Source organism: Muntiacus reevesi, chromosome 3 (assembly GCF_963930625.1).
Source record: "Muntiacus reevesi chromosome 3, mMunRee1.1, whole genome shotgun sequence".
NCBI lineage: Eukaryota > Metazoa > Chordata > Mammalia > Artiodactyla > Cervidae > Muntiacus > Muntiacus reevesi.
Window position 1 is genome coordinate 215,349,738 of NC_089251.1, and position 22,062 is coordinate 215,371,799.

Sequence of the window (22,062 nt, forward strand, 5' to 3'; positions counted from 1 at the left end):
TTTTGGAACTTGAAAGTGGTGGTGGTTGCATAATATTGTGAATGCACTAAATGTCACTGGATTGTTCACTTTAAAATGACTAATTTTATGTTATGTGTATTTTACCTCATTTTTTTTTAAAGATTGAGTTAAGCATCTGGTCTCTTAGGGTTTTGTTCCAAACATAGCCTCTAACTTGAGGCTGGAAATAACCCCAAGCCTCTTTTTTGTGGCTTGATGTTAAAATAGCATGTTTTTTCTTGGCATCTCTCTCTTTCTCTTTTCTGCTTCATAATCAACATGTCCAACTTGCACAGAAAGGTCTCCTTTCTGTTGAGAAAAATGAACAGAGTGTTATTTTAAGAACATTGCACAAATCAAGCTGAAGTGTAAAGTAGATACATTCTCTACTCCATCCCATTGCTCTTTCATTTAACCCTAACAGGAAATGCGCAACGACATGGAGCCAGGAACTGTAGACATACGACACACAGGTAAGATGCAGCCCTGGCTCAGAATTCACTAGAAATGTGAGTGGAGGGTGGGGAGTGTCAGCCACAAAGGGTACAAGGCAGATGCTTCTGGCTGGAGAGGAGAGAAGGAATTGGACTTCAGAGGATGCCAGGGAGCAAGAAAAGAGGTTGCCCAACACAAGCTCTCTGAAAAGATAGTGAAAAATTCATTTCTTAGGAAAAATACATTTCAACTTTCAAAGTTTTCTGTCAATTAGTTTTTGGCTGCTATTGCTGCTTTGAACCTAAGAGGGAAATACCTCAGTTCATGGTGTAATCCTTCATCTGTGAAAGGCATTTACTTGTTTTCACTGGTTGACCCAAAAGTTCATTTGCATTTCTCTGTAACAGCATATGGAAAAAAACCCGAACAAACCTTTTGGCTAACACAATATAATTTATGTGTATTATTCACTCACATATCTTTTTATTCTATTGCACTCCATCCCATCCTCTTCCTCACTGACAACCCAGTTTTGATGGGCTGACTATAAACCCATTGATCTCGTAGAGCAAAGCCTTTTTCTAGAGGGATTGAAAAGATCATTCCTATGTAGTTCTCTTTTCATTTGTCTTCTTTCAGATCCTTCTCTTATGTTTTAATTTCTCTTCTCATATACCCAAAGCATTTTTTTTTTAGAAAAACAGTGAAGGATAGTGGGAGAAAGCCCAGGTTTAGAGGCATAACACCTGTACACTTTGAGATAACTAAATGCCTTTGTGTTACTAGCAAATTTACTATCAAACAGTCTTCTACAAAACCAGTCCTTTTAACACGGACACCTGCAATCATAGAAATAGGTAAATTATGTGTAACGAAGCTCTATGTCCATCCCACAGTGGGAAGCAATTTCTCTCACACTGGGCAGTTCTAATGTAGGGCCCCAACACGCTGTAAATAGGAATGCGCTGGGGAGACATTCTCAAAGGGAGACATTCTCAAACTGCGCTATGCAGTTTCTAAGTTTGCAGACAGATTGTGCTTACAAAGTTTATTTGTAAGTCAGTTTTTTAGAGCTCAGCATGAATTTCTCCATAGAATGTGGAATAGCTGTGAGTACATCCCCAGGCCAATCAGTAAAACTTAATAAAACCTTAGGTAACTGAGAAATAATATTGGTACTGTTAATAATATTAGGACTTCAGCAAGAAGACTTGGTAATATTTACAAAGGAAATGTAAGGCAGGTAGTTACTTTCCTCCCTTTTCCATCTTGCTGTCTTCTTCCCACCATAGTCTGGTCCAAGAACACGATGATTCTGAATTCCCTTTTCCTGATTCCTGGACTTCACTTTCTTGCAACCATCTTGTGTATTTCAGGAACAGAACCAGCGTCAATGGAACTATCCCTCACTCTGTCTCATCTTGTATCCTTATTCTCTACTGAAAATCATATCTGCAAGTCAACACGTGTTTCTTATAATTTCTGCCATTACAGAAGTACCTTGTCTGAAGCCAAATCATGTTGACTCTGGGTTTTTAATGACAAAGTAGTCGGGTTGTGCCATCTTTTCCTATTTGCTGCATGCCACATCTAATTGGTTAGGAGGCTATGTTAGCTCTCCCTTACAAAACACATTCCAAATCCAGTTACTTTTCATATCCTCTACCACCCCTGTGTATATTTCTGCCCCTCAGTAGCTCATTTCTGCATACAACAGTCAAAATAATCCCTCAAAAGATTACTGGGCTCTTACCCTTATTTTGTTCAAAATTTTACATACGCCTCCTATCACAGTGAGAACAAAACCCAAAGCTTCCACTCTCTGACCCAGGACTTCTTCCCCCTCACGTCTGTCACTCTTTCCTCATTTTCTCACCAGGATCACTGTGTTGTCCTCAGCTCATTCCTGCATCAGGCTTTTTGCACCTGTTATTCTCTGTTCCAGAATATTTCATTCTTAATGTCTGTACAAGTCTACCCATCCTGTGATTTATGGCCCGCCTCATATTTTATTTCCTCAGGCAGGCCTTTCCTTATCACCAGTCAACTTCTTCTTCCTTTAACACTCTCTGTCACCATACCTTGCTTAGGTTTTCTTTATAGCAGTTATCATTAATTGATAATAAAGTTCTATTTATTTACTATTAGTTCATTAACTAGAAAGGTCAAAGAGCTGTTCTCCTCACGGCTCTTATACTAGCACCTAGAACCAGACCTCCCATAAAAAAGACAACAATAACTGCCTATTAGAGAAATCAATGTGGCCATTTAGATACAACAATTTCATTAGTATCCAATGAGAACAACATGCTGCTGCACAGGATAGCCTGGGATTTTAAGAAGGTTTACTACCTAAGATGAAGAACAACAATAGTAAGATGTAAAACACAGTGAAAGTGATGAAGTTTATGAGAAAGAAGATATGTCAAATGGGAAGTAAAATGAAGGCAGAAATTTTTTTTTATGGAGGATAAAAGACAGAAATAAAAATGGAAAAAAATTAAAACAGAATTTACTAGTAAAGTAAACATGCACATGAACTATTTAAATGTGGGTAATAAAGTAAATTAATGATTAATGCATGAGAATTTCAGTAATCAATGTTTTTTAATGCTAATGAGAGACTGTTTTCTCAAAGCATATCAAAATACAGTGAGAAACTACAGTTCATAAGCATATTTTTTTTCATAAGCATATTTTGTCCATAGCAACAACTAAAAGTATTTTCTTTTCAAGTTCAAGTACTTTCAATTCACTCTGCTTTCATTACAATCATTGCATCTCATAAAATGAATTAAACGAGCAAATCGTAAATGTTTCTGAATTACTATGGTTATTTTTAATGTTTGCACTGAATTTATTAGAAGCAAAATTCGATTTTATAGATTCTGTATAGATCTTGTACTTGTTTGGAGTGAAGTGGAGTAAAGTATATTTGTTTCTTTTACTGAACATACAAAATACATTTAAATATGCTACTTGAAAAAAAATGTGGCTTTGGAAAGTAATATGATGATAATGAAAATATATTTGTATGGCAAACCTTTAGGGTTAAATAAGCAATAACAATTCAGACAAAATTCAGAGGCAAAAAACCAAGAAGACAGACGAGCCTATTATATAATTATAATTATTAAGCCAACAAATGCACAAAGTCACTCTTTCCTCTCATGGCACAGGGGAAACACACACATAATTTACATGCTTCCTATGTACGTACTGAATACCCAGGAGTCATCAGAAGGCATTATGGGAGACACATATGCCTAACAAAATCCCAGCTTTCAGGAAATAGAAAATCTAATAAACTATGATGCATAGCATAAGCATCATATAAGCACTTATTGTTTGTTGCAAAGAATAAGTAATACAAACGTTCATCATGGGAAATGATTAAATAAATGCTGCCATTAATTTTTTTTTTTTTTACAATTTCAAGGAGGCAGCAGAATCTAGTTTTAGCGTCAGAATGCCAGGGTTGAAATTACAGCTCTGCCCTTCAGAACACTGACCTCACTTCTCAAAGCTCAGTATCTTCTACAAACACATCATGAATCTTATAATTAACACAAACTACCGAACAGAGCAGCTGGCACATAGGTGCATAAACACCGCTGTCCTCTGACCTGGGCAATCTTCCAACTGTGTTTTCAGTGGAAATTTGCACTTGTTTTGTGCATATGGGAAAACACTCTTCCTGAGCAGCTCGAAGTTTCTATATAAGGATATTAAAACCTTGGCTTTAGTCATGCCAAGTTGATCTTTTCTCTTTCTGTTTGCTGAACTGATGAAGACAATATAATCAAAGGAAATATTCTGCACAAAGATCATTATACAGCCTGTCATTAGGCACAACTACCCAGGTTTTGGACTTCCCCAATGGCTCAGTGGTTAAGAATCTGACTGCAGCAGAGGGGACATGGGTATGATCACTGGTTGGGAAAATCCTCTTGAGGAGGAAATGGCAACCCCCTCCAGGATTCTTGCCTGGGAAATTCCATGGACGTAGTCCACGGGGTCGCAAAAGAGTCAGGCAGGCCTAAGCAAACAAACAACAACAATCCAGGTTTTACGGATTCAAGTATACATTTCTCAGATTGCTTTTTCCTCCCTAATACTATCATTATTCTCCAATAATAGAATTTATAAGACATTTTAAGAGACAAATAAAAAGCCAGTTTCTAACACAAAATGCACGGATTTCCTTTTTTAAAGTTTCATTATGAGAAACCTACCACTGACCATGATATTAATGGTGACTGTTCTGTTCATCAACATGTTTGTAATTCATATAGCAAGTAATGATTATAAAGTATCTGATGATGACAAGCAGTTATAATAATTATAGACTTTCTTTTATGTGCAGAACAGCACTTGGGCTGTGTAACAATAAAATAGGACTGTAATTTAAAGCAATATTTTACATTTTTATGCAGTTGAGACCTGCACTTCTGAGTTGAAAAACTGCAAAAAGACTCATTTCTATTGGGTTTCAAATGTGTTAGCTCTACCATGCATATGCTATGCTGATGATTATTTCAAGGAAAAAAGATCAGAATTGGTTAAGCATCAGGACGGGTGCATGTCTGCACCTCTAAGTTTTCTATACACAGAAGTATTCAGACTAGCATGGTCAGTATTCAGGTCTGAAACACGGAATGGTCCAAAAAGACAAATATTTACATAGGCATTAGAAAGTGCTTTCCACATCACATCTAGGCATTTCTACATTCATTTAACTGAAAGAATAGTTCATAGAGAATTTATAAATCAGGACACACAGACATAACAAACTCACGGTTACCAAAGGGGAAACGGGGAGAAAGATAAATTAGGGATTTAGGATGAGCAAAAATATCCTACAATATATAAACTGAAGCTCCAGTATTTTGGTCACCTGATGCAAACAACTAACTCACTGAAAAAGTCCCTGATGCTGGGAAACACTGAGGGCAGTAGGAGAGGGCTTCGGAGGATGAGATGGCTGGATGGCATTACTGATGCAATGGACATGAACTTGGGCAAACTTTGGGAGATGGTGATGGACAGGGAGGCCTGGCGTGCTATAGTCCACAGGGTAGCAAAGCATTGGACATGGCTGGATGACTGAACCATGGCAACTACTACTATATATAAAACAGGAAATATACTATATATAAAATAGGAACTATACTGTATATAAAACAGGAACCATACTATATATAAAAGAGGAACCAGAGATCAAACTGCCAACATCATTGGATCATTGAAAAAGCAAGAGATTTCCAGAAAAACATCTATTTCTGCTTTACTGATTATGCCAAAGCCTTTGGCTGTGTGGATCACAACAAACTGTGGAAAATTCTTAAAGAAAGGGAATATCAGACCACCTTACCTGTCTCCTGAGAAATCTGTATGCATGTCAAGAAACAACAGTTAGAACTGGACAAGGAACAACAGACTGGTTCCAAATCAGGAAAGGAGTACGTCAAGGCTGTATATTGTCACCTTGCTTATTTAACTTAATATGCAGAGTATATCATACGGATGCTGGGCTGGATGAATCACAAGCTGGAATCAAGATTGCTGGGAGAAATATCAATAACCTCAGATATGCAAATGACACCACCCTTATGGCAGAAAGCAAAGAAGAACTAAAGAGCCTTTTGATGAAAGTGAAGGAGAAGAGTGAAAAAGTTGGCTTGAAACTCAACACTCAGAAAATTAAGATCATAGCATCCAGTCCCATCACTTCATGGCAAATAGATGGAGAAACAATGGAAACAATGGGATCTGGGCTCCAAAATCACTGCAGATGTTGACTGCAGTCATGACATTAAAAGATGCTTCCTCCCTGGAAGAAAAGTTATGACCAACCTAGACAACATATTAAAAAGTAGAGACATTATTTTGCCAACAAAGGTTCATCTAGTCAAAACTATGGTTTTTACAGTAGTCATGTATGGATATGAGAGTTGGACTATAAAGAAAGCTAAGCGCCAAAGAATTGATGCTTTTGAACTGTGGTGTTGGAGAAGACTCTTGAACGTCCCTTGGACTGCAAGAAGATCCAACCAGTCCATCCTAAAGGAAATCAGTCCTGAATCTTCATTGGAAGGACTGATGTTGAAGCTGAAACTCCAACACTTTGGCCACCTGATGGGAAGAACTGACTCATTGGAAAAAACCCTGAGGCTGGGAATGATTGAAGGTGGGAGGAAAAGAGGATGCCAGAGGATGAGATGGTTGAAAGGCGTCACTGACTCGATGGACATGAGTTTGAGTAAGCTCTGGGAGTTGGTGATGGACAGGGAGGGCTAGCATGCTGCAGTCCATGGGGTCGCAAAGAGTCGGACACAACTGAGTAACTGAACTGACTGAACTAAACTGATAAAATAGATAACCAGTAAGGACCTACTGTATAGAACAAGGAACCATATCCAATGTTTTATAATAACCTATAAGTAAAAAATGCAAAAAATAATACCTATATATAACTGAATCACTTTGCTATTAACATCTGAAACTAATATAACACTGTAAATCAACTATATTTCAATTAAAAAAGAGAAATAACAATGAAATACTTATTTTCTTCATGTCACATTACATATAACAATATCAATGCAATCACTAAAAATATGATTACTGAAAAAAAATATATATATAATGAGAAATTTTCAGAGAAAACACAAAGAAATTTTTTGCCCACTTAGCAAACTAATAGGACATTTGGTCATATATGTACTCTGGAGGCATTTTTTTTTTTTTTTTTAATGTTTTCACTTTTAACCACAAATTTTTCTTCAGGGCCACTGATAATTTCTTTCCACATAGGAGGCAAACCTCTGTCCAAAGAATTCTGTTCTAAATGTCTTTTTCTAAGTAATCGCCTCTGTTTCTGACTTGAGATGCCCTACTTTTTATCTCAAAAGTGGTTTCCACATTAGAAAAGACTCTGGAATTCCTTCTGCACCTTTTACTGTCCGGGGACAAGAATAAGAGACCTTTAACTACAGAGGTCCTCTTTTACGGGTTCTACAGCCTTGAAAAAGCCCCAGAAGTATTAGTCTGCTATTCTTGATAGTCTGCATCCGCTCTGACTTCTCTTTCCTGATGCCCCAAACTAAATTCTGTCACATCTAGCATTGTACTAACTGTCACAGCTTTATGTAGGCAAGTTTCAAATGAAAACTTTTCCAGAGGAAATTTCTAGTGGCAGCTGACTCATGGGGTGGTGTTGGGAGTGTGGAGAGAGGGTATGAGGAGGGAGGAGCTGGCTTTGCCTGGGGCTGACGAAAAGCAAAAGAGGTGCTCAAATCTCCACAGCAGACGTTTACAACATCTGGGATAATATCTACAGTTTTGGCAAAATTTATGCCCAGGGAACTTGCAGGTTAGAACTTACAGATGTTCAACCTTGTATAAGGTTGACTTCTAGCATTTTCCCTACACAGAGTAAGTACCATCTCTTTGATAAGAAATGTCAGTTTTCTGTGAGATATTTAATTAGTGGAACCATTTCTCTCTAAACGTAAGTGTGACATCACCTTTCTTAGACCAGGCAAGGACAAGAGTACTCAGTTTAGACAACATAGTCAACTGTTTGGTAAAAAAAAAGACAAAAAAAAACCTGTTTTTATTTTTTTGTTTTCTTTTTTTTCTTTTTTGGTTAATATAACTTGGGCAAAGAACAGCATATATTTTGGGAGCAAATCCATATTTATTTTATGTTTCTGCAGGACCAAGATACCTACCTATATTTACAGAGTTTATATGCCAGACTATTTTTAAGGTGAAGAAAACATTATACTAAAAAAAGAACAGGTAAAATGCTTATCATCTAATTGGCTGAATACATTTAATTTCATATAATGCCTCTTTATTCCTCAACCTCTTTCAATTCCCTGAAGGTTAATGCCCACTAAAATTACAAACACAAATATTTAGTTTTTGTTTTCTTTGGGTTAAAGAGACAATCTCCAAAGGGCATTTCACACACATTTCATATTCAAAAATAAACCTGGATGTGACCTTAAGAAACGCCTCAGTTTGAGAGTTTTCTTTGTATGTATTGTTTCACATTCACTGCTGATCACGTTGCTGGTTTTCCAGGTTTAAATACACCCAACAAGGATGGTTTAGAAGAATGTTCATGAGAGCTATCTATCTATATTATATACATAAACATCCATAAACATTTATATATATATAAATATAAAATCATATCATTACTAAAACTGATTACAAATAAAAGAAGCATTTAAATTTTCACTTAGGAACATGTCTAAGCTATGAATGCTATAATAATACATTTATTTTTCATATATGTGACAAAATACTTGTGAGTCTTGAAATACAATGAAACCCTTTACAGGGTGTACATTATATGGTTATAGACCACCTCCCTCTCAGCCTGCTCATCTCTGTCACTAGCTCACCCCACTCTAACCAAGCTGCCTTCTGTGCTCGCCCGTTGCCTTCCTTCTGTACTTGCTGTCACTAAGCCAGGACCATCCCTCACCCCCTACCTATGTTCACATGACTCACTAGGCTCAAATCTCTTTTCAAATGTCATTTCCCCACAAAGGCCTTTCCTGGCCACCTTACTTATTATAACACCCCATCAATATTTGCACAACTTCCTTCCAAGTTTATTGCCTTTCTTCTTCACTGGAATGTCAGGAGATCATAGACAAGGGAAATGAGTTTTGTTTTGTACTGTACCCACAGCAACAGGAATAGTGCTAACACATGTATACAACTCAGTAAATATTTGTTGAATTGAAATAAGTTGCTCTGGGTGCTGACTACACTGAAGACTCAGGAGACCCTACTGGTGATGAAAAGCAATGAGGGAGGAGCAGGGAGCAGAGGTGTTTCTCTGCCTATGACCCAAGTAGACGGTTAACCAGTAGATATCTCATCCTTTTGTAGAAGTTTCCTTTCAAGGTCACAGAGACCCATGGAGGAGGCAAAGACTGATGAAGAATTACTGACCACCTACAAGTTTACCAGTAGCATCACAGGAGTGGAAAAAGCCAGCTCAAAAGGATTCAAAACAGTTTAGATTGTACATAACAGTTGCAAACTGCCTTTCTTGCTACTAGGACATAGAGACTCTATTCAAGATCACCGAAATGTTTTCAGAACTGGAAATGCTAACATTTTGCTTCAGAGATAGTTTCTGAGTCCTTCTCCACACCTAATATTTAACCATCAACCAAATCACATATTTACATACACACATCACACAACTTCTCTAAGAAAGGAAAGACAAAACATCTTGAAACAAAGACAAGTACTTGCAAACACAAGTACAGAAATTGCTGTTCATGCATAAGGATTTTGGAGAGGTGTAACAATATTCGATTGTGAGAAACAAAGGGAGAAAATCTAGCCAAATCTCCACACTTTGGTGAGAAAAAGCCCTTCCAATCAGATTGCCCATTCTCATTTTCAAAACCTGGATAACAGGCTTTGAATAACATTCTAAATTAAGTCAGTTTGGGAAAATGTTTTTGATGAGGAAAAAATTAGAAAGTATCTAACCATTTCATCACAATCTCCTTGAAAATAAAGATCTTTGTTTACTTTCAAAATGCATGAGCAACTATTAGAAAGATACTAAAATTCTCACAAGGACTGTTGCAAAGAAAATAGTCAGGACACTCAGAGTGTACTTTGATCTTTTAGTACCGAGACATCCTAAGGTCACCAGCATTTTCCCCTATACCAAAAAGAATACTTCAGTGTTTTCACCAAAAGGAGGGACGTCAGAGAGGAATATTTAAACATATCAGTGGGAATATTTAAATACTAGTAAAGATCTCACAATATAAGAATAGAAGTTGGTTGGAGTTATAAAATCTAAAAGGGAATTAAATGGATGATAAAGAGAGCTTGGGGGGCTTCCCTTGAGGCTCAGTGGTAAGGAATATGGTTCCACCCCTGACCCGGAAAGACCTCACATGCCTCTGAGCAACTAAGCCACCTGCGCCCCAACTATTGAGCCTGTGCTCCAGAGTTTGGGAGCCCCAACTATTGAGCCCACCTGCTGCAATTACTGAAGCCGGTGGGCGCTAGAGCCTGTGCTCTGTAACAATGAGAAGCTCATGCAAGGCAGCTAGAGAGTAGCCCCAACTACTCGCAACTAGAGAAAAAGCTGGAGCAACAACTGAAAACACAGCATAAACAAAAATAAATAAATAAAAAATTTTTTTGAAAAAAAGCAACAGAGCTTGGGTTGACAGGAAGGCTGCAGAAGCAGTCTTTGCAAAATAGATGTGTTATGCCATAGGTTGAGAGGGTAGAACCACCTTCAAACCAGTCCCAGGTAGAAGCTGTTAGGCTGCTGCATTCCACATTCTGGACCTGTTTGCTGCTGCCCCAATACTGCCTCCCCCACCACCAGGAATAAACGTTAAAGGGCCCCCTACTTCTGTGGATGACTCCCCCAGACAGTCTCTAGGGGTACATCTAGTTGTTTCTACACTCTGGTTACTGGGGATCACAAGAGAAAGTGTTTGGATGTTTGGTTTCAATAAGGAGCATAGATTCTTTCTCTTGACATCCGCTGGGACCTGAGGATATACACCCGCGCCTGGACAAAAACCTCCTAAAACAACAGGATGTCACTGCCCACACACTTGCACCCAAACAACACTTTCTTAAACAAGGGGAAGCTGAAAGCCAGGAATTCGCCAGAACAAATGCGCCTGGACAGCACCTACCGAAATACAGTAGGCTGATGACTTCAAACAGACCAAGAAGAAAAATCTCCTGTGTCCCCCGCATGAGACCTCTGTAAGGTTGTGGCTAATAAGTAAATGGGGACTTTATGGCCTCTGTGCTTGATAACCTTCCTGGGTGACCATAACGTCCGAGCTCCTCCACCACCTTCACCAGCCCTGCACAAAAGCAGATTGTGCATGATCCGCTCACAGGGCTCTGGGATGGGGAGGGTGATGGGGCCCAGCCGAAGCCCCCCTTCACCGGGTCCATCCGTCTGCCCCCTTTCACCTCATTAAGTGAACCCAGAGCCCACAGTTGGGTTCCAGATTCACGCTTTGGCTTCTTTATGCTGCAGTATAAGCCCCAGTAAAGCCTTGCCTTCATACTCCCCTCTGGCCTTTTGTTGGTTTCTATCTGATCAATAATGTAATTTGTGGACACTCAGCCAGCACAGCACGGCCTTTGGCCCTATCCAGGATTGGACAGGGGAAGTCTCATCAACATAGCTAAACACAGCTTTCTCGGTGCTAACAAGCCTAACCTTTTTGCTTCAGCATCATTGCACTTGGTAAGTACCTTTCTTGAGCGGGAATCCGCAGCTCATTCAGGCAACACTTGACCCTTCCGCGTTGTTCTTTTTGCTCTTCTAATCTTTCGCTCTCTTTCTACTTCTCCTTTCTCTTCTGCTTTTCTGTCACATCCTTTGAGAAAGTGGATGGCCCGCATCTCCAGCACCACTCCTTCCAGTCTGTGAGATCTCGCTCCCACTGGCCGGCGCTGGTTCACTCTGAGGGGTGACAGAGATGGGAGAGGCTCACGGAACCTTGCAGGTCAGGGCCCAGGGGGCTTTCCTTGGTGGGAGGTTTCTGAGAACCACAGAGATTCAAGTCTACTATTGTGTAGTGGCTGGAAGCCTGGTGGTCACAAACTTCTCAACATCTTTTTCCTGGGTTAAAGTCCCAATGAGGGGTAACAGTCCCAGTTGAGGTTTAAAGCTCACCAGCACTGGTTTCTGGGGCTGATCACCAAAGAAAGGGGGCGGTGGAGGGAGGGTACCCTTCTCCTGTCCCTTGTGGAAGAGACCACAGCTTGGAACTATCTGAGTAGACACCCAGGGGGTGGGGACGGTGTGTGAAACGGCAGCCACTCCCCCCCCCGCCCCCCCCCCCCACTTCTTCTTTTTCTTCCTCTCTTTATATCTGAACTCTCCTTCATCCTGGAGACCCCTCCTGGCATGCCTTCTATATTCAGTTCAGTTCAGTTGCTCAGTCGTGTTCAACTCTTCTTGACTCCATGAATTGCAGCACACCGGGACTCCCTGTCTATCACCAACTCCCAGAGTTTACTCACACTCATGTCCACTGAGTCAGCGATGCCATCCAACCGTCTCATCCTCTATCGTCCCCTTATCCTCTTGCCTTCAATCTTTCCCAGCATCAAGGTCTTTTCAAATGAGTCAGTTCTTCCCATCAGGTGGCCAAAGTATTGGAGTTTCAACTTCAGCATCAGTCCTTTCCAATGAATATTCAGGACTGATTTCCTTTAGGATGGACTGGTTGAATCTCTTTGCAGTCCAAGGGACTCTCAAGAGTCTTCTCCACCATCAGAGTTCAAAAGCATCAATTCTTCGGCACTCAGCTTTCTTTATAGTACAACTCTCGCATCCATACATGACTATTGGAAAAACAATAGCCTTGACTAGACAGACATTTGTTGGCAAAGTAATGTCTCTGCTTTTTAATATGCTGTCTAGGTTGGTCATAACTTTTCTTCCAAGGAGTAAGCATCTTTTAATTTCATGGCTGCAGTCACCATCTGCAGTGATTTTGGATGCCAAAGAATGCTCAAACTACCACAAAATCTCACTCATCTTACACACTAGTAAAGTAATGCTCAAAATTCTCCAAGTCAGGCTTCAACAGTATGTGAACTGCGAAGTTCCAGATGTTCAAGCTGGATTTAGAAAAGGCAGAAGAACCAGAGATCAAATTGCCAACATCCATTGGATTATCGGAAAAGCAAGAGAGTTCCAGAAAAACATCTATTACTGCTTTATTGACTATGCCAAAGCCTTTGACTGTGTGGATCACCACAAACTGGGGAAAATTCTGAAAGAGATGGGAATACCAGACCACCTGACCTGCCTCTTGAGAAATCTGTATGCAGGTCAAGATGCAACAGTTAGAATTGGACATGGAACAACAGACTGGTTCCAAGTAGTGAAAGGAGTTCGTCAAGGCTGTATATTGTCTCCCTGCTGATTTAACATATATGCAGAGTACATCGTGAGAAATGCTGGACTGGAAGAAGCACAAGCTGGAATCAAGATTGCTGGGAGAAATATCAATAACTTCAGATATGCAGATGACACCACCCTTACAGCAGAAACCGAAGAATAACTAAAGAGCCTCTTGATGAAAGTGAAAGAGGAGAGTGAAAAAGTTGGCTTACAGCTCAACATTCAGAGAAGTAAGATCATGGCATCCGGTCCCATCACTTCATGGCAAACAGATGGGGAAGCAGTGGCCTATACATTACCTCCTGATGTTTTCCATGTCTACCCTCTCACCTGCCAATAGGACAGTTCTCTGATCACCTTTGCCACCTTTCTCTTCAGCTCTTTTACCCTAGAAACTCTCACAATTGCCTCTGTGAAGACCATTTAGATAATGCTTGGGCCCATTCCCTCATAGACTTCTCAGTTAGTCCCAGTTTTTCCTTCATGCACCTGCCTCCTCAGGCACCTGATTCATTGTTTTTCAATCATAAAGGAGGGAGACTTGGACATGGTACAAAGTTGAGACAATAGTGGAACTCCTCTGGTCATGAGACCTTGAGTCTCCACAGGCTCCCTCTCTGTCCTCCCTGGCTTGTCGCTCCTTCATTCCCTTCTTCTTCAGTTTTTGGGACTAGAAGCGATCAGATAATTAAGGTTTTTGCACGGTCTAGGGGCCCCCTTCTCCTCTTGAACCATTAATCATGGGTTGTCAGAAGTAGAGAAATGGGAAATATCCCAGGCATCCCCAAAGATGCTCCCTTGGGTTGCATTCTTAACAAGTCGGGACAGTAGAAGTTAGATGGCTTAAAAAGGAACAAGTTCCCTTTATTTTGGTGTAAAACTTGGACCTAATATGCCCTAAGTTGGAAAAGTAGCCCAAAATGGATTGCTTAATTTTGATACCATTTTACAACTGGACCTGATTTGCAAGTGGTCTCAAAACCGGGAAGAGATCCATTACATGTAGGCCCTCATGAAGCTCTATCAGGACCCGGGTCTGATGGCGCCTGCCCTGTGTGTATGGCCTCTAGTTCTGTTTCATCCCCAAAAGATTCAGAGCCAGATTTCTTCATGGACCCCCTTCTTCAACCACCAGCTGGCCATCGGTACATGAGCCTGTTTCTCAAGTCCCCACTCTTTCCCCTTTAACATCATCTTCAGTACCAGAACCCCCACCTTACTGTGTTAAACCACACAAATCTTCAAATCAGAGCTCCCAGTGCTGTCCCCAGTGGGGCTCCAATCAGGTTCAAAGTTAGCCCCCACTTTTGCCCCATAAGCTATACTCTCTGTGAGGTAGCTGATGGGAACAGAGGGATTACTAGGGTGCATGACCCCTTTTTGATGCAGAGTCTACAAGGAGAGGTCTGACAGGTTCTCAAGAATCCTGACAAGTTCAGGAACAGATTTATCAGCCAAGGGTTAACATTCTTCCTAACTTACAAGGATGTCACAGTTGTTCTCGCCCACTGGTACACCCGGGATCACGAGGAATGCATACTTCCTTTTCAGGAAGGCCAGGGAATACACTGATAGCCTACTAGCCACCAATCCACAGCACCAGATTTATCAGATGTGTAGTGATGCCATCCAGACACCAAGCCACACTGGAATTACAAGCATCATGTAGGTCAGGCCAGAATGAGAACACTATATTACTTGTTTATCAGAAGGAGTGGGAAAGTGTTTGGTGAAGCTGGTAAATTATAAGAAGATTGGAGGAATTACACAAGAGGATGAAAATCTCAGAGGTGGTCTTCCTGAATCAGGTGACAGAGGGCTTTAGGAAAGCCGCCAGTACAGACCCTGAGTCTGCAGAGAGGAGGTGGCTATTAGTCATGCATTTTATCACCCAGGCCTCTCCTGATGTCAGGAGACAGTTGCCAAAGCTTAATGCTGGGCCCAAACCCTGTTTTCAGTCTTGGCAGAGGAAGTCTTTAAAGTCTATGATAACCCAGATTTAATAGAAGAACATTGCATTACTCCTACCAGTCCATCCTAAAGGAAATTAGTCCTGAATATTTATTGGAAGGACTGATGCTGAAGCTGAAACTCTAATACTTTGGCCACCTGATGTGAAGAGCTGACACATTGGAAAAGACCCTGATGCTGGGAAAGATTGAAGACGGGAGGAGAAGGGGATAACAAAGGATAAGGTGGTTAGATAACATCACCAACTCAATGGACATGAGTTTGAGCAAGCTCTGGGAGTTGGTGATGGACAGAGAGGCCTGGCGTGCTGCAGTCCATGGAGTCACAAAGCGTTGGACACAACTGAGTGACTGAACCGAACTGAACTGACTGATATTACTCATATGGGTGGTGGTTTAGTCGCTAAGTGGTGTCCGAGTTTTGAGATCCCATAGACTGCAGCCCACCAGGCTTCTCTGTCCATAAGATTGCCCAGGCAAGAATACTGGAGTGGGTTGCCATGTCCTTCTCCAGGGGAATCTTCCTGATTCAGGGATCAAACCACATCTCCTGCTTTGGCAGGAGGAGTTTTTACCTCTGAGCCACTAGGGAAGCCTTAGTATCCCAGACTGAACAGAAGAGGCCAACAAAGATAGGAGGTTAATAATGAAAATGGAGCTTTTGACTTTGATCCATCCAAGGGGACCCTAGGAAGCCAACACCAGATGGACAGTCAAGAAGTTGCCTAGGTTGGAATCAGGGCCCCTTTTGTCAGAAGGAGGGACAGTGGCAGAGGGAATGTCTTTAGCACCTGAAGATGCCTGAAGAACAACTGAGGCCAGCTTCATTCCGGGTGAATCTCTGGATGAGAGATGCCAGCACTCTGACTGACTGGCTGAGTACCCACCTGGCAGGAGATTCTACTAGTCCACCCTCATCACTCCAGCAGAGCCTCGGGTCATCTTTGATGTGGCAGGTAGAAGAACTAAATTCCCCTGTAAGACACTGGAGTTGCTTCTCTGTTCTGACCTGGCCAGCCTGCCCCCTCTGCAACCCTGAATGTCCTGTGATGGAAGCTGATGGATGATCTCAGGTAAGGCAGTTTACACCTCCACTCACCTGGGAATCAGGTTTATTATTACTACTTATTCCTCTTTTGTATATGATAATACCCCCTACCCCTCCTTTGGAGAGAAAAACTAAATAAATTGGGAGTCAGTGCTTTCTTAGGACAAGGGGAAGTTCAAGAAAGCAGGAAACCAGAACAAAGAATACATCTGTTCCTTGGAATTCATCTATTAGACCTCAGATGACCTGTCTGCTGATCAATGAGATATTTCCACTAAATTAGACAACTAGTGGACCCAGTGGTTTGGCTTCATTCAGTGTCAGAAAGAGCAAAACGTATTTTCCTGATAGAAGTAAGATTAAAGCCCAGGAGAAATATCCCTGGAAAAGGAAGTACCCTATAAAGCCTGAAGTCCTGAGGCAATCCACCCACTGCTCACTAAATTTATCAAACATGGACACATTCAGTCCTAGTCTCCTTCCAGCATTCCAATTCTCCTCATCCAAAAAGCTTGGTTTGTGCAGGACTTATGGGCAGTGAATTAAATAGTCACCCCGTTCACCCAGTGGGGCCAAACCCATCCACCCTACTCACCCAGGTGAAGGGGATGCTCAGTATCTCTCTGCTGGGCCTCACGGTGCATTTTTCTGTGTTCCCTACAACAACATCGAGATCCACAGGATCTCCTTGACTTTGAGTGGATGGACACTGACATTCTGGAGGATACTCAGTACAGCTGGACAATACTTCCATGGGGTTTTGTGAATAACTTCCATTTTTTGGGAAACACATTGGCAAAGGAAGAGGGGAAGTGAGCCTGAAAAGTGGAACTGTTACAGTATGTTGATGACCTACTGAGAAGTAGTGAGACAGAAGAGTCAGATCAGAATATTGTTCAGCTCAGTCACTCGGTCGTGTCCAACTCTTTGCGACCCCATGAACCACAGCATGCCAGGCCTCCTGTCCATCACCAACTCCCAGAGTTTACCCAAACTCATGTCCATTAAGTCATTGATGCCATCCAGCCATCTAATCCTCTGTCGTCCCCTTTTCCTCCTGCCCCCAATCCCTCCCAGCATCAGAGTGTTTTCAAATAAGTCAGCTTTTTGCACCAGGTGGCCAAAGTTTTGGAGTTTCAGCTTCAACATCAGACCTTCCAATGAACACTCAGGACTGATCTCCTTTAGGATGGACTGGTTGGATCTCCTTGCAATCCAAGGGCCTCTCAAGAGTCTTCTTCAACACCACAGTTCAAAAACATCAATTCTTTGACACTCAGCTTTCTTTATAGTCCAACTCTCACATCCATACATGACTACTGGAAAAAACATAGCCTGGACTAGATGGACCTTTGTGGACAAACTAATGTCTCTGCTTTTTATTATACTGTCTAGGTTGGTCATAACTTTCCTTCCAAGGAGTGTCTTTTAATGTCATGGCTGCAGTCATCATCTGCAGTGATTTTGGAGCCCAGAAAAATAAAATCAGCCACTGTTTCCAGTGTTTCCCCATTTATTTGTCATTTGCCATAAAGTGATGGGACTGGATGCCATGATCTTAGTTTTCTGAATGTTGAGGTTTAAGCCAACTTTTTCATTCTCCTCTTTCACTTTCATCAAAAGGCTCTTTAATTCTTCTTCACTTTCTGCCATAAGGGTGGTGTTACCTGCATATCTGAGGTTACTGATATTTCTCCCACCAATCTTGATTCCAGCTTGCACTTCTCCAGCCCAGTGTTTCTCATGATGTACTCTGCATATAAGTTAAATAAGCAGGGTGACAATATACAGTCTTGGCATAGTCCTTTTCCTATTTGGAACCAGTCTGTTGTTCCATGTCCAGTTCTAACTGTTGGTTCCTGACCTGCATACAGATTTATTAAGAGGCAAGGTCCTAAATTTTCTGAGCAAGGGGATAGTAAGTCTCCCTAACCAAGACTCAGGCCTCACATGAAGGGTTCAGTATTTAGAATTTGTTTTCATTCCAGGAGCTTGAGCCCTGGCCATAGATTTGTGAAAATAACAAGTAGTGCATTACCACTTCCAACCACATGGAGGCAATTTCAAAGCTTTCTAGGGATGGCTGGATTTTGTTGTAGCTGGCTTCCAGATTATGGTCTTATACCAAAGCCTTTATATGTGGCTCTAAAGGGAGAAGGAAGGGAACCCTTCCGTCCATTGGAAGGGGGGACAACTAGTGGACCTTTAAGACTCTAGAGACTGAATTGAGTAGATGAGCAGCACTGGGGCTTCCAAAATTAGACGAATCCTTTACCCTGTACATTCATGAGAAATCAGGAATAGCCCTTGGAGTTCTAAACCCAATGCAGGTGCCAGATCAGAAACCATGACTTACTTTGCAAAACAACTGGACTCAGTGGCCCTGAGATGGCCCAGCTGCCTGAGGTCAGTAGCAGCCACAGCCACACTGGTTTATGGGGCTTCTAAGCTTACCCTGGGACAACACTTAGATGTATTAACCCCTCATTAGATAATAATCTGTGGTTAGAAGTTAAAGGACATCATTGGTCGGCCAGGGACAGGTTAACTAAATAGCAGCCTCTCCTAATGGACACCGCTGTTACCTTAAAGGTGCATCATACTTTGAACCCTGAAACTCTGCTTCCAGGTCTTAAGAATGAAGATTTATTGCATGAGTGTACAGAGACTATAGATCAAACTTAACTCCAGCAGGTCCAATCTGCTAGATGAACTTCTTCACAGCATTGAGGTCGAGTGGTTTACTGATGGGAGCAGATTTGTAGAAATGGAAGCCCCAAAAGGCAGGTTATACCATACTGAATCTAATGAAAGTCGCAGAAGCCAAGTTCCTGACACCCTAGACCTCAGTCCAGAAAGCCAAGCTAATTGCATTAATGAGAGTGCTGCAATTAAGATGTAAAAAGAAATTAAATATGTATTCTGACTCTAAATATGAGTTCCATGTATTACATGTTTTTGCTGCCATTTGGAAAGAAACGGAATGTGAGCTGCTAGAAATTCTTCCATGAAAATGGAAGGATTTAATCCTGGCCCTATTAGAAACCATGCAGCTCCTGACATAGGTAGTCCCCTGTAGGCCCATCAAAAGATGGGCAGGTTGGAAGCTAAGGAAACAGCAAAGTTGATCAAACTGCAAAAAGGGCAGCTTGGTTGATTACTGGAGCCTGAGCAAATCGTGGCCTTGGTAATTGGCCCCCCCAGGGCTCCCTAGCCTTCTTCAGGATTCCTCACAGTAACAAGAAAAGGCTAAACAATGGAGCTATGAGAAAAGAAACATTGTCTGGTATAAGAAGGATGACAAACTGCTCATCCCTGAGGCCCAAAAGTGGAAGCTCACCATGAGTTTACATGATGGCCCCCACTATATGACAGATTCACAATGGGACTTGGGGCAAAAGACCTTTTCAGAGAAGAGATTTAAGGGAACAGTAAAACAAGTGACTCTTGCCTGTGATTTGTTGTCCATAATAACTTGCAGGCTCACCCAATCCCCTCCTGGTTACTTCACACCAAGGGACATACTTGGGAAGATTGACAGTTAGATTCCACCCAAATAACTCCACAGTCAGGATTCAGATATCTCCTGGTATTTGTTGACACCTTCATGGGTTGGGTTTGAGCCTTCCCCACTGGATCTGAAAAAGCATCTCAAGTCCATAAGTCCCTGCAAAAGGAAAAACCTCCTCTGTTTGGTCCTCCAAAGTCCCTTCAGAGTGATAATGGGCCCTCTTTTGTAGCAAAGAACACACAGGGAATATTGGCAGCCTTAGGGATAGGTTATGAGCTACACATGATCATTGGACAAATTCACTTCCCTTGTGGCCGAGCTGGTAAAGAATCCGCCTGCAATACAGAAGACCTGGGTTCTATCCCTGGGTTGGGAAAATCCCCTGGAGAAGGGAAAGGTTACCCACTCCAGTATTCTGGCCTGGAGAATTCCATGGACTGTATAGCCCTTGGGATTGCACAGAGTTGGACATGACTGAGCGACTTTTGCTTCACTTTGACTCCTCAGAGTGCGTCCATCCCAAAGAATAATCTACAGCTCAGCCCATTTGAGATGACCTATGGAAAACCTTTCTTACTACTGACATTCTACTACATGAAGAAGTGAGCTGGATCCTATGATATATTATCAATTTGGGGCAAGTTCAGAAGGCAATCTTGGGTTATGCCAATAAGACTCTGCCACCTCCCACCACAGATAAAATGGGAGGGGCAGCCCACTTCACAAGTTAACCCTGGAGACCAAGTTCTTAAGACTTCCAAGAGGGAGATCCTGAAGACCAACTATTAACGAAATGGAAGGGGCACTATAAAATAATTTTAACCATGTGCCTTGCCGCCACATTACAAGGGATCACTAGTTGGATGCAGTTATCTAGACTAAAACACTTACCTCTAAAAACTCCACAGGTCACAACAGAGGAACAATATACCTTCGGGCCAATGGAAAGTCTATGATACTTATTCAGAAGATAAACACCGCTAGCAGATAAGTAAAAAGTGATGTAGTGGCTTGGACTCTTATTTTCTATTTTTGCTATTATATTCTTGCTTGCACCTTGCCACATTGTTCAATCACCCCTACTGGGGAAAGAACTCTTTTGCCCTCACTGGGTCTAGAGGATAGGAATCAATGATGGGGTGAGCCCTTCTCTTAGCCCTTCTTTTAACGAGGGGTTGGGGAGAGGATGACAAAGGAAGGAGAACTTGAAGAGAAAAATCTGTAGTCAATTTTTCCAACATTTAGCCTCAAGAAATAATATAACTGTTGCCTGTCATTCCCACCCCCAAGAGTGTGTTCCTGAGCTCCAGTTTGTGCCAGTAAAGAAGAACCTTAATCTCACCTTGACCTCTGAACCCATTAGAAGCATGCCACTTCTAATAGTGGAACTTGGTGATCATACTGATATGGGGTGTAGAGAGCTTACAGACCTTCGGAACCAAACAGTTCTCCAGGTCCACTGACTCCTTCTCTTCACAGGACAAGGAAAACTCTGTTGCCCTCCCAGATAGATACTTGCCTTACCGATGGTAAGCTTACCCCTCTATATGTGATTTTCCACTTCAAGCTCCTCATGCACCCCTAACCAGACTCAGTAGTGTGTGGGTTCATCTCTACTCTCCCCAGCATCCAACTCAGTACCTCTTGTTCAGATGAGAGGGGAAGCCTGCCTCTTCCTGGAGACTGGCTTGTGGCCTCCCGTCTGCCTTCAGTGAGCACGTGAGAACAGAGGAGAGCAGAGAACTAGATGGGGGCCACTAGACAGAGGGCTCCTGGCCCCTAGATGCAGTAATATACCTAACTGGAGCTCCCTTTTACATTGCTGCTTGGATTCGAATTTTCCTCACCACGCTGGCACCCCTCCTGCCACACTTGCTCCCAGCTCTCGCCACATCTGTTCCTCTGCAGTGCACTGAAAAATAAATTCCCCGAGGAGGGAACCCGAATTCCTTCTCCTCCTGACTTCTCCAGGCAATGGCCTATCCATTTTATACAATATGCTAACCCTCAAGAATAAAAGGAGTAGAATCGTTCAGGAGGAAATGAGATAGGCTGGGACCTGAAGTCACCTCAATACTTCCTAAAGCAACAGGATGTGACACTTACAACAAGACCCACATTGCTACATATGAAGGAGTATGGATGC

General features: G+C 41.8%; 1 pseudogene; it reads left to right on the forward strand.

Moving 5' to 3' along the window:
* Nucleotides 1–427: 427 nt before the first annotated feature.
* On the forward strand, nt 428–21,832 carry LOC136164223 (uncharacterized; annotated as a pseudogene).
* The last annotated feature ends 230 nt before the right edge of the window (nt 21,833–22,062 follow it).